This window comes from Scaptodrosophila lebanonensis, unplaced genomic scaffold (genome assembly GCF_003285725.1).
Source record: "Scaptodrosophila lebanonensis strain 11010-0011.00,11010-0021.00 unplaced genomic scaffold, SlebRS2 tig00000043-arrow-pilon, whole genome shotgun sequence".
In the NCBI taxonomy this organism is placed as follows: Eukaryota; Metazoa; Arthropoda; class Insecta; order Diptera; family Drosophilidae; genus Scaptodrosophila; species Scaptodrosophila lebanonensis.
In genome coordinates, this window is record NW_022060545.1 from 9561345 (window position 1) to 9574091 (window position 12747).

At 38.3% G+C, this 12747-nt stretch overlaps 1 protein-coding gene across 1 annotated transcript in view; it reads left to right on the forward strand.

The window, feature by feature from the left end:
- Nucleotides 1-12747, forward strand: part of LOC115623206 (glucose transporter type 1) — a 139365-nt gene that overhangs the window by 56981 nt on the left and 69637 nt on the right. The window contains exon 3 of the mRNA XM_030517430.1: nucleotides 10383-10553. The gene's annotated coding sequence lies outside the window, so the exon portion shown is untranslated. The remainder of the gene's footprint in view (nucleotides 1-10382; nucleotides 10554-12747) is intronic.

The following is a 12747-nucleotide window of genomic DNA, read 5'->3' on the forward strand; positions in this document are numbered from 1 at the left end:
TGTAATAAAAAATAAAACAACTAAAATTAGTATCTTGCTTTAATTTAATAGTACTCTTATATTTGACGGCTATGCTAAATAGAGCCAGTTCTGCAGCTCAGACAATGGGTTTCTAAAAAGTCTTATGTTATCACTTGATTATGGAAAAGATAAGATATGCATAGACAGGCGAAGTTAAACGATTTCATACTTTTAGATTAGCTTCCTTATTTTATTTGTATCTTTATTTAATATCTGTCCTAAAAGCACAATTATTTAAATAGTTCATGTGTCTTCAATAGTGGCATCTTACAAAATACAACATTAAATGGGGCTTTGAAGATTAAAATTAAAAGTTATTCAGTAGGCTGTAGTTGACCCGGAATGAAAGGTCCTTTGAGAAGTCTGTGATAATTTAATAACAAAAAATTTAATAACAAAAATAAAATAAGAAACAACATATTAATTGAAAGACTTGTGGGAAGAGGAACAACATCTTACGAATAGTAGCTTAAAATGCAAATATTCTTTTGTTTGCCATAACGATAGTGCTCTGTACATAAGCTGCATATGTTGAAAAGGTGGTTAAGGATGTGGAGGTGGAAGGATGGTGGCCGGCAGGGCAGCAGGCAGCCAAAATCGAAGACGCACGCGTTGCTCGATGTTGGCAGTGGACAAGCGGCTAACCGCCAAATGACCGCAGCTGCTGGGCAGCTCCATTGTTGTTATTGTAGTGACTGCTGCTGCTGCTGCTAGCGCTGCTGCCGGCGTTGCTGCTGGCCAGCAGCTGAAAAAGCATTTTATTTGCATGCAGACATGGCAAGAACGTTGACAGGGGCGGGAAAAGGGAGCGGGTTGAGGGCAGGACACGCAAATTGCAAAGTGTGTGCAGCTCACACAGAGTCTGAGGATGTGTGTAAGTATGTCTGTATGGATGTGGATGTGGATCAGACAGAGCGCCAAGGGAACGTAATGCATATGCAGGTGCTACCTGCCAGTAGCGAGCCAGCCTGCCTGCCTGCCTGCCTGCCTGCTAGCCTGGCTGCCAAAACGGATATAAAGTCAACGTGACCATGACGGCAGCCATGTTGGTCATATTTAATGTGTGTGTGCGCCCGGACCCGGCCAACGTCTATGCCCCCCACCCTCATATCGCCCCGCGATGGGACCACACAGTTCTCCAGCTCCCCTCCATTTGGCCGGCCATATTGGGCTTTTCTCACTGCATTTTTTATGCACCAGCCACATAAATGTCCGATTTTTGTGTTACTTGCAAGGTGTTGGAGCTTGCCACCTACCACGTTGCACAACCACGTCTGTCGCAACTCCTACGCCACAGCAGGCGCCCACAATCCAATGTACACGTTGCCATGCAATTTTGTGGCTTTGATTGCCTTTTGGACACATTTAACAAAGTTATAAATGAAGTTTGCCTTGAGTTTTGTATGCCAGCTCATAAATATGTCAAGAGTGGTTAGTTGTGGTCGTTAGGTGACACTCTACCCCTCCCCTCATCCCAATCCGCACTCGCTGCAGCTACTCTGTCGTTTGCTCTTCAGTTACTGCTCCTGCGGCTGCTGCTGCTACTGCTGTGAAGTTTTATTCAAAAATCTCAAGTAATTTTTCATGCTAAATAGATTGAATGCCAGCTGAGCGAGCAGTTCAAAAAAGAAAAGGGGAAAGGCATGAATAAGGAAGATAGGAGTACATGAAGAGAAGAAGGGAAGGTGGGGAAGGGGGAAATCAAACAAAAAGCGGGCCAACAAATGGCAGCGAATACTTTGTATTTGCTCACGAACTGCGGCAATGCAATGAAATATAAAAAAAGCTCGAAAAATGTAAATAAAATCGCATGATGTATGGCTGTGTGTGCGTGCAAACAACCACACACAAATACCAAGCACACACACACACACACACACAGAGAGAGAGAGAGACACAATCACACACATGTGTGTGTGCAGAGCTTGGCAAAAACCAACAGCGGCAATAACAAATAAAACAGAAAGAAAGAAAAAAATATATATATGTTTAAAAAATACCATACAAATAAAACTAAAGCAAGCAAGCGCGCTATTTACTAAATTTTGCATACTCGTATAAAAAAATAAGGCAAGAAAAAAGAATAACAAATGCTGTCTGCGGCAGACCGCAGCACGCATACACTTTCCAAGAATGGGTACCGGGACTGCCTTTTTTGCAGCCTTATATAGTATGTATTATATGTGTACATACATATACGTTAAGTGAACGACATATAGCATGCGCGCGAATAAACTGCATGGCTTACCTTTTCGAAATACAAAAAGGAGCAAAAGAGAGAAGAAAGCACTTGCCCAATTATTGGGTAAATGTTCATCAAAGTCGAAGAAAAAGCGTGTCGTGTAATAATTTCCTCAAAATTGTAAATATGAGTTGCCATAAATGCAAACAAGCTTTAAATTTATGATTCTGTGTGGGCGGCACTCCCACCTTCCCAGAAATTGAGAATTAAAGGGTTGACGCTGTAAGGCGATGATTAATAGCAATAAAAAAAATTGGCATTTAGCACCACATGGGATTCGGTTTGCATATATCCCTTTTTTTGTGACTTATCGAATTGAAATATATGTATGACAGAATTAATTAATCAGTATTTAACATAATAAATTGACGTTTTTGACAAAGTGTGTAACTTTTTTTGCTGACCAGATAGCGCTTATTCGGACACCTACTATACTATTTGTTGTAAAGAAATGTATTCTCTTAACATTCAAGCACAAGCCACAATTACAATATGACGAATTTATATTTGAATTAAATTTTTCATATAAAGGATAAGATAAGGCTTGATGTAGCTCTGCGACAATAATTTCTGATTGTAAGGAATATTGATTCGGTTTTGAATTTGACGGTTGACGCTATATCAGAAACGGCTATTAAAATGTCGATTAATGCTTGAAATAATTAAATTATGTTTTATTAATTCTCCGAAAGCTGTGGTTAATAAAAGCTTAGAATCACTAACAAAACAATAAAACAGTCTTTATTTATATTAGTGGTATCTTAAGAAGTCTGTTATTTTCCATCTTCGACTACTCAGGCTAACAATTTGCTTAAAAATAATATGTTCCAAAATATGTAAGTCTGACACTCAATTAACTCCATTATATCGTATGCTATTAGGGTGTTGACTTCTTACTGTAATACATATTTCCAGACCTGGTTCTGAATTAAATTGCGTTTCACAATGATATTCCAATAGACGTAAGTGCCTTCCAGAATTCTCTGTGTTATTTTATGTCCTGATCAACAATGTTGCCAGAATGTGTTAATTTTTAACGGCACATATTTAAAAATTAAAATAAAACTAAATCTTTTAGCTGATATGTTCGATTCTCCTCCAACAATACTATTATTTATTGGGAACTTAAAAATAAAGTTAACCTAAACTGTCATTCAGTCAGACTTATTACTAGTAAAACAGATTAATTGCCTTCTAATAATTTTGGTTATAAAAGGGAGACTTAAAATAAATTAAATATCAGCTTTAAAAGAGTCAACGCGTTTAATACACTCAAATGGAATCTTAAATTAAGGCTCCGGCATGCCACAGGCAACATCAACATTCTACGGAAACGAAATTCCAGCACGCAATTAAGCAGACTGGCAATTAGAAAGCAGTGATGATTAGTGTTGGCAACTAGAATGTAGTGTTTGCTGGATTCCACATTTTAGCGGATTCTGAAACTCTTGCTTTGTACCTTTAACAATTTACCTACTTAAGCGAAACATTTGTCGGCCACAACTCTTTCGCTTTCCTTCCCTGTCAGCCACAAAAACACGAGGAATACAATTGTGTTTAATTTAGGGAGCGCATGAAATGAACAGTAAGCCAAATAAAATACGGTTGCAAAAACAAGTCCTGTTGATGGTGGTGGTGGTGGTGGTGGGGTCGTAAGGTTGTATATGGAAGACGAACAATAAAAATTTACAACCGAGCCAAACAAACGAAGCACAGAAACGAGTGGCAAACAAGCCACATACCGATCCACTGAGCCAAATGCCACAGCGCCACACGAGCGGCAAATGAGCAGTACAACAGCAACCACTGCACCGCATTGCACTGTACTGTACTGCACTCTACTATGCCATCCAGTATCAAACCCTCCAACCAACCACCCAGCCACCGTAGAAGCTCAACTCAATAAATTGTCATGCAGTAAAATGTAGTTTTGTGGCAACAACAGCAATAACTGGTGCAACACCAACAACACCAACAACACCGGCAACAACAGTCAAAAAGGCCAACAGTAGCAGAAACGGAAGAAAGTCGCGCGCGCGACTTTGTTTCAACGGAAAGTGTTGTCGCAAACAAACAACAAACAAGAAACAAAAGGAAGAGCAGAAAAGTAAAAAGTGTAGCATACACAAAGGGGCGCACGTAAAAATGCCAAGAAAGTTGCAAGTGGCTGTATTTGCTACAATGCTACGTGTGGCAACATGCACATGCAGATAAAAACTAGCTTGATAAAAATAATAAAATCAGTAAAATATACGACCATATATACCTAGACATACAGTACAGCCTGCTAGGCTGGCCAGCCATATGGAAAATAAAATTTTTTTTTTATTTGATAAAACTTTAATTTTACTGTTATTATTTACAACAACTTAAATTAAACTTATAGAAATATACAAATACAGCTTAAACTAGGAGTTTAGTCTTATTTAATTATTTATTTCATTTAATTATTAATTCTTATATTAAATAAATCTATTGGGAAGATCATCAGGGTGTAATCTCTTCAGCCTCCTTCTTAATACTCTTCTTCCTTTTCGCCGCCGTTTCAGCAGACGCCTTGCTAATACGTTCATATGGTGAAAATAAAAAGGATTGTAATGTTTAACAAATACTGTCATGGATTTTTCACATTTTAATAACAGTTGTTGACGACATTAGAAAGGAACATTAAAAAAAATGAATGAAAAACACGGTCATAATATCATCGGTAATTAAATCCGAAAAACTATGATTAAATTAAATGTATTATTCATGTGTATACTAAAAGAATTCGTTCATAATTAATTATATTTGTTATTTTATTGGTATATCAAGAAATTTATATCGAAAATGTGGATTGAAATTAATTCCTATTGACTTGATAGCTAAGCTATTGATAGCACAGCTTTTGAGATGAGCAGATAATAATGCAACAGTGGTTTCAAGTTGCACACCAAGAGGTGACAAATAAAGATAACTCCAGCTCGAGTGCTGGAGTGGAATTGTAAAACTGCTCATTAAAGGAGTGTGTTAATTTAATTTAATTTATTTAACGCAATCGTCGAACTTCGAGCAGATGATATTAATTATTTTAAATAAGTAAGTAACACAGTTACTCGGCATTGAGCTTGCTGAATAAAAACAAAAATACACATAAAAAGAACTACTGAAAAACAGTTTTAAAAAATAAATATTGTTTTCGAATAAGTATTATTATACTTAGATTTCGTCAGTATATTTGTTGAAACATATTAAGATCATTACATTCACCAAAAATATTTAATACAGAAATAAACATTTTCTGGAAAGCCCCTACGAAACAATAATTTAGATCAATTTTTGTTTGCATAAAGTATGTAGTTATGGAATAATTCGCAACTTCATAGAAAGTTTAAAACTTCAGTTGAAAATTATAATAATAGTTTTCAATGAAAGGGTAAAATAATATTTGTCATCTGTAGCTACATAAAAAAAAAATATTACAAAAATAAATTATCTTAATTGAATGCTTATTAAAATATTGACTTTTCATATTATTATTAGTTGAAAGGAAATTCTTCTGAAAATGTATTGGACTACAAATGTTAGAAAAGAAAATAATAATAAAAGCATCATCTAATAGTTAGTTTTGGGAATATTAGTTTAATTTTTTTTTAATTGAATATCAAATGAAAGTTTATTTCAAAATAGATTTTGATTAACGTATATAGACAAATTTTTTAGATTGTACAAACGACCTTAAGTCAAAGAAAAAATTTGTTGAGTTAAGCGACCAGCTTAAGCAGCTTTTACTGTAGACACACATACATATGTACATACATATGTATATGTAGGAGTACGTATATACACGTATATGAAAGCATTGTCTTGGCTGCCATGCAGCGCATATTTAAGAGCTGAAAATCACATGTTTAGTTGTACAAGGAAGGATGTGACTTAAGCTGCAGCGACAATAGCAGCAGAAGCGGCAGGAACAGTAAGAGTAACAACAACAATAACAAGAAGAAGAAGAACAGCAATGCGAACTCATTCTAGGCATGCGGCAATAAAAGCTAGCAATGACAACATTTTCAAATTTGTTTGCGGCTCTGCCACGATTTCGACTTTTGCGACTGAGTTTTCGAGCAGCGACAGCTTTTGAGCTCCACTTCCTGCACCCCTCCCCCCACCCCTCTCCGTCCACATCCGTTCTTACATTTGGCTGCCCCCTGCCATTTGGCGTTGTCAACTGAAGTCTTGAATTTTTCATGTGCCGCGGCATCAGCGACATAAACTTTGCCTGCTGTAAATTAAGGCGACGCCTTTATTAGCCAGCTCGCTGCCTATGCTGCTATGCTGCTGCCTCTTGTTGTCCATGTTGGTGTTGTTGTAGTCGCTGCTGATGTTGTTGTTGTTATTGTAGTTGCCGCTGCGGCTTCATTTGGCTTTTACGTAAATGTGCGCTTAGCGTGGCGCTGCATGTAATTGAGGCTGCCTTCTTTATACATATAAGTACACATGTATTTGTATGTGTGGGTGAGTGTACATGTGTGTGTATGTGCGCCTGTTGGCGGCTACTCATGTGGCTTTTAAGTGTATTAATCCTTTTTTATATGCGCGCGTTTTTGGCTGGCGCGCCAAAATGCGCAATGCCAACCGCAGACACACAAAGTAGTAAAAAAAAAACAAAATTAAATATAGGTAGCATCATACATATGTACATGCTTGAGTGTGTGTGTATGTGTGTGTGCGTGTTTGTGTAACTGTGTCTCTCCCTGTATATTTGTGTGTGTGTGTGTTTTTGTGGCTCTTATTGCCCGACTCGACCGCCTTCGCCCGCTCGTCCTTGTTTGGTAATTTCGTTTACTTTAGCAAAATTGCATTAAAGTTGCATAAGTGCACATGGTTTTAATATTTAATTTAGCAAAGAGCTTTCCAAACACACACACATACACACACATGAGCAGTGTATGAGAGATAAAGGGGAGAAGAAGGGGGACACTGGCAACCAAAACTCTTACGCGCTTGGCCAACGCCATTTTCCATTTAGCCGACTGCAGTTCCATGTCCTTTTTCGCTGTCCCTGGCTGGCTTTCCGTTCGTGCGCTTATTTGCTGTCGCTTGATGCTGCCTGCTGCCTCTTGCTTTGCGCCTTTTGTCCTTTCTTGTTGTATGCCGGCGATAGCGCTGACATCCATGCCGCCGCTTAATAATATCCTTTGCCATTTCCGGCGTGGCCAAAAAGCGCAGCGCAAATGTGAAATCGCTTCAAACAAAAGCGAACAGCATCGTGATTTTCGCTAGCTAAGCCAGCCAGCTATCCAGTCAGTCAGTGAAAAAAAAAATAATACGGACAAAATGGTGGATAACAACAGCAACAACAACAGTAGCACGAGCAGCAGCTGCAAACCAAAAAATAAAAAAATGAAAAAAATGCAAAAAAACAAAAACGTGAAGCGGCAAGTGGAATAAAAATTTTCTGTGCTTCAGCCGTAAAAAGGAAGTTGCTGTGAACTAAAAAGCGCGAAAATAAAAACAAAAGTGCTGCAAAAATATTTACAAAGCGTTATCGTGCTGACCCCTTCTGACTCCCCTAGCCCTACCCCTCAGGTCAAACACACTCACACACACACACATTCGCAGAGAGAGTGTCTCCAGCACGTCTGCTTGTTTATTTTTGCCACAGGGCAGTCATAGCAGCAGCAGCACCAGCACCAACAACAACAACAAGAATAGCAATAATGTAGCAAAGGCTAAAAAAAATTGCACTCACTTCTCTAATTTTTGATGCACAGCAGCAAATAGTTAAATAAAAATGCTTAAAGTTGCACTATTTGTTGTTTTTGTTTTTGTTACTGTTGCTATTGCTGTTGCCATTGCCGTTACAGTAACTGTAACTGTTACTGTCATTTCTGTTGCTTTTGGACCACTTCGCGCCTCATCTGCTATTCCATTTCAGTAGTGGAGCAGCAGCAACCAACCAACCGACCAACCATCCAACCACCTATGGGGGCTATTAAATATTTTAAAGCTTGACACGTTAAATCTTGCAAGGCTTTCAACGCTTTTGTTTAAATATGAGCGCGTAGTTGTTAGCTTTAATAACTCAATTAAGTTACCTGATTAACTGACCATGCCGGATGTTAATGCGTCTGATGTACAAGCACTTCTTTACAAGCGAAAGGGGTCCAGATAGCGATACTGAACACAATACTTGTACTCGTACTTAGCCAGACCAAAAGCAATTAATGTGCTTGGCCATTAAGCGGTAATGCAGAAAGCAAAAAGCTAAGTTATAATAAGCTGCTTGGCTCGCTGGTTGGTTGGTTGGTTAACACAAAAGTAAAACTTAATGAAGTTTCATCAGAAATGAGATTACGGAAATGAGAAAAAATATCACAAACAATTTTATAAATTATACAAAAATTACAAGAGGTAATAGCTGCTAAAGAATTTATTTAATTTTAGAATCGCTTGAATTATTATTAAAATATGCACTTAATAGGTTAATATAATTCTTAATTAAAATTATTATTTAATTCATTAAAATTCCAATTTAAGAATTATTAGAAGTATAAATGAAGAATATAATTTTTTGTTGCCTTCCGTCAAAAGCAGAAATATCACTAGAAAATAGAAAATTATTACTTCTGCATGAAAATTCGAAAATAGAGCATTAGATAATCCTTTTTCCACTGTCTATTCGAAGTCAAAGCAATAAACATATGATGCTAATTAACTTAAAATGCAGAGTAATGTTTTTTCTTATTTGGTTATTTTGCAAATGCTTTATAATATTTGCTACAAAATATATATTCTTATATTATTTGTAAAAAAAAGATAATATTATAGCGCATGATTCTTATTCTATTAAGAAATTACAACTGAAATGTTTCTAGTGCTCAGTAAAGTGTGTGTTTGAAGGCGTTCATAAAACCAGATTATTTTGTTAGCTCAGGGCATTTTTTAAATGCCCTTCTACTCCAAAATAACGGAATTACTTTAAATTGTTTCCAGTAGAATTGTGTTCTTGGCATTTGATAGAAGCCGTAAAAGATGAAACATGTCTGTTGGCCATTATTTTTAATATTTTATCTAACAGGGTCTTGGAGTCTAGGAAACAAGAACTGATTATTTAGAAAATTACATATGATTTATGAAGGTAAGCTCCTATGCTAGCATAGGTGTCTCTCTTATAACGCTGCAGCTGCAACAACAAAAACTACAATTGAGGAAGGCAAGCCGACACGCATTTGATTGCGCACCATAGCCTGAAATCGCCTGAAAGTATGCAATATACTAAAGCCAACAGCTGTGTTGGCCACACTTATGCGCTCACATTCACACACACACACACACACACGCGCACATTCTCACATTGTTTGCTTCCCCTCTCCGTTGAGAACTCTCTTTAGCTGCGTAATGTTAAACGTGCAAGTGCAGCAATGACGTCATTCACACACGCACGCCTGCACACCCGCACAACCGCAACTGCAGCCACGCCCGCATGCGGCCAGCAACGGCATCCGTCCCGAGCCGACTCCTTTCCCCAGCTCGTCCCCTCGCCATACCGGTAATTGTGTGCGCTACGCCACGCTTCGGTTGGCAATATTGTTATGACCAAAAACCAGGTCACAAAGGACTTTTTGCTCTGTTGCCACCATTGTTGCTGTACGCTTTTCTTGGCCTCTTCGAGCCACTTACTCCAGCCCCAGTCCCCGGCCTCAGCTACAATCCTAGTCGTAGCCCCAGTCTTTGTCCTGACCATACTCTGGCGCTGACTGCCGCTTGGCATTGGCCAGCTTTCAGCCTGAACGCGCGCATATTTTATTTGATTTATTTATAAAAACGCATAATTTAGTAAATTTAGCAAAAGGCAACGGCAGTCAACGCCACCGTCATCGCCATCGAAATCGCTCCTTCTAAAGTTTTCTTCTGTGCAAATCCTTGAGCTGTCCACGCCCACAACCCTCTCTGGCAGTGGCTCTCCTTTGGCTCGTTTGTTCGTCCTGTCGTTCTATCGTTTGGCCAGCTCAAGATTTTTGCGCTCTCTATCTCGTGCTATTTTGCATTTAATATTTATGCTGCTGTCTTTTTTTGCCTCTTTCCTCTTATTTCTTGCTCTCATTTCATTTTTTTTTTTTCTTCTTACACTTTACAGGCATGCATCGGACTGCTCAACTGCCCAACTGCTCAACTCGTTGCGACGTCCCAACTTGCCTGCCCCAGCAAGGAGACGGGGAACACCAACAACAACAACATCAACAAGAACAGCTCCAACAACAACAACATTTCTTACGCGGCGCCTTCGCTGAATAATTAATGCAGTTTGGTAAGTGAATTTTAAAGAGTTTCCCAGACTTTGCTTTACGAGTATGTGTTGGCCATAACATAGTTGTTCGGTCCCCTCCTGTCAGTGCACAGGAAGTGGAATCACTTAGCCGCCGACATTTATAGGCGAGCGCCTCAACACTCTAAAGCCGTCAGATGGCAGCAACTTCTTCTCTGGCATACGAGTATGAAGTGCCAAAACTATTCGTTCGCGAAGGGCGTCATCATCCATACGTAAATATGTAATTAGTTTGCCTAAGATGGAATTCTTCTGGAATTATCCTGCAAAGAAGAAGAAGACGACAAATATATTATTCCTATAACTTGTACATACATTGTTAGGTAGTCCGCATCATTATGGGTAACTAACAAAAGACAACAAGTTAAACAATTTGAAGCTTTGGCCACTAAGAGGAAAACACGTCAGAAAAACTATTTCAGTTTATCTATAGAATCATTTTTGATAAAAATTAAAACATCATTATCTTAATGTTTTAATTCATACATAAATCGCTCATTACTTTTGCGCGAAAGAAGAGGAGGCCAATATTTTTCCTATAACTGCTATATTGTTTGATAGCCCTCATCTTTTAGTGTAATAAACAAACTAAGAAAAGACAATGGGTGAAAAATTTGAAGCTTTGGCCATTAAGAGCAGAAAAACACTTCAAAATTCGATATCAAAAAATTAAAATATGAAAGTCATTAAGCAATCTTTATTTTAATTTTTTAATTATTTTTTTATTTTAATTTTTCGAAATATTAATATCACGACGATATTAGTAACTCTTCTCTGTAGCTTCACGTCAAGCTTTATGTCCAACTTATTACCTCGTAGCTTAAGTTTTCTGTTATTTGTCCATTAATTTACTTTACTGTCTCTCTAATGAACCGAATCCATTGAATTGATTTTGTTATGTTGAAGTGTGCTTTCTAAATGATTTTGAGACAGTTTAAAACGTGGTCACCAAATGTTAAGTTGGATAACAAAGTTAGTTGAAATGATTCCCAACACTCCTTCTTTTTTTTTTTGCTGTTACAAGCCAACCCTTCTTTGACTTAAAGTGCGAGTAATTTGTAAATGCATTGGACGTAAGCTCAATTGGCAATATTTCAACTCAAAGCCCCAAATAAATTTAGATCTGGGTCACTAAATAATGAGCCATCAGCTTTTAGCTGGCTAAGAAATAGATTCAGATGATTCACAGCTGACTAGTCACGCAAGGTGTTATCTTAGCTTATAAACAAGAATCGAACTGCCCAAATCGGTCGCGCACCAATGGACAGCAGGCAAAGCGGCTGCAAATTCCAGTTAATAGATGGGTAAGCACTGCTGGCTAGCGCCTAAGGGCTATAACTAAAATAAGTGGAACACTTTAAGAGAGAAATTTCCAAAGGGTGTGTAGATCTAAAAAGCTAAAGAGTGAAATTATTTGAGTGCACTATAAATTAAATTTTATGTTAGCTTAGACCACTGTTGCTGCTGCTGGTGTGGGATGGAGCTAGCTAGGAGTATGTGGGCGTGGCACTGTCACACGCTTAGCCATGCAGCTCATGCATAAACCAATATATGTACCTTTTAGTTGATGGGAGGGGGAATGACGATGTAGCACGAGTAGATGGCGTCGTCATGCTGTGAGCAATGCTTACGCCTGATAGTGCCAAAGCACCGGATACGGAAATTGTATGGCAACAGCAACAAAAGTAACTACAACAACTATAAAATGGCCCTGCTGACAGCCAAAGCGCGCGTTCAAACAACTGAAAAAAAAAAGAAACAGAAATGGCGTTAAAAGCACCTTACATATCGCACAATATTGTCCACTATTTTCACACACACACACTCACACACACACACATTTTGTTGTTGTAGGTATGGTCAAGTCATGCAGCGACGTGCACTGGCCCCCTCCCCCCACTTGGCAATTTTTATTTCTTACTCTCCCTCTCTCACTCATTCTCTCTATACGGTTTTTTTTTCAATGCGTCGCGTTTTATGTGATTTTGTTTTTGTTGCTGCCATTATTTTGGGTCACTCGTTGGCAGTTTCCCCCTCTTCAGCACACTCTCTCACTCCTTCTCTCTCTCTCTCTCTCTGTCTCTCTTGCTCCGCCTTTGGTTGGGCTCATTTGCACCAAAGCATGTAAGACAGGCAGTTTGTTTATGTATGCGTTACTTGCTTTATCTTAATGTTG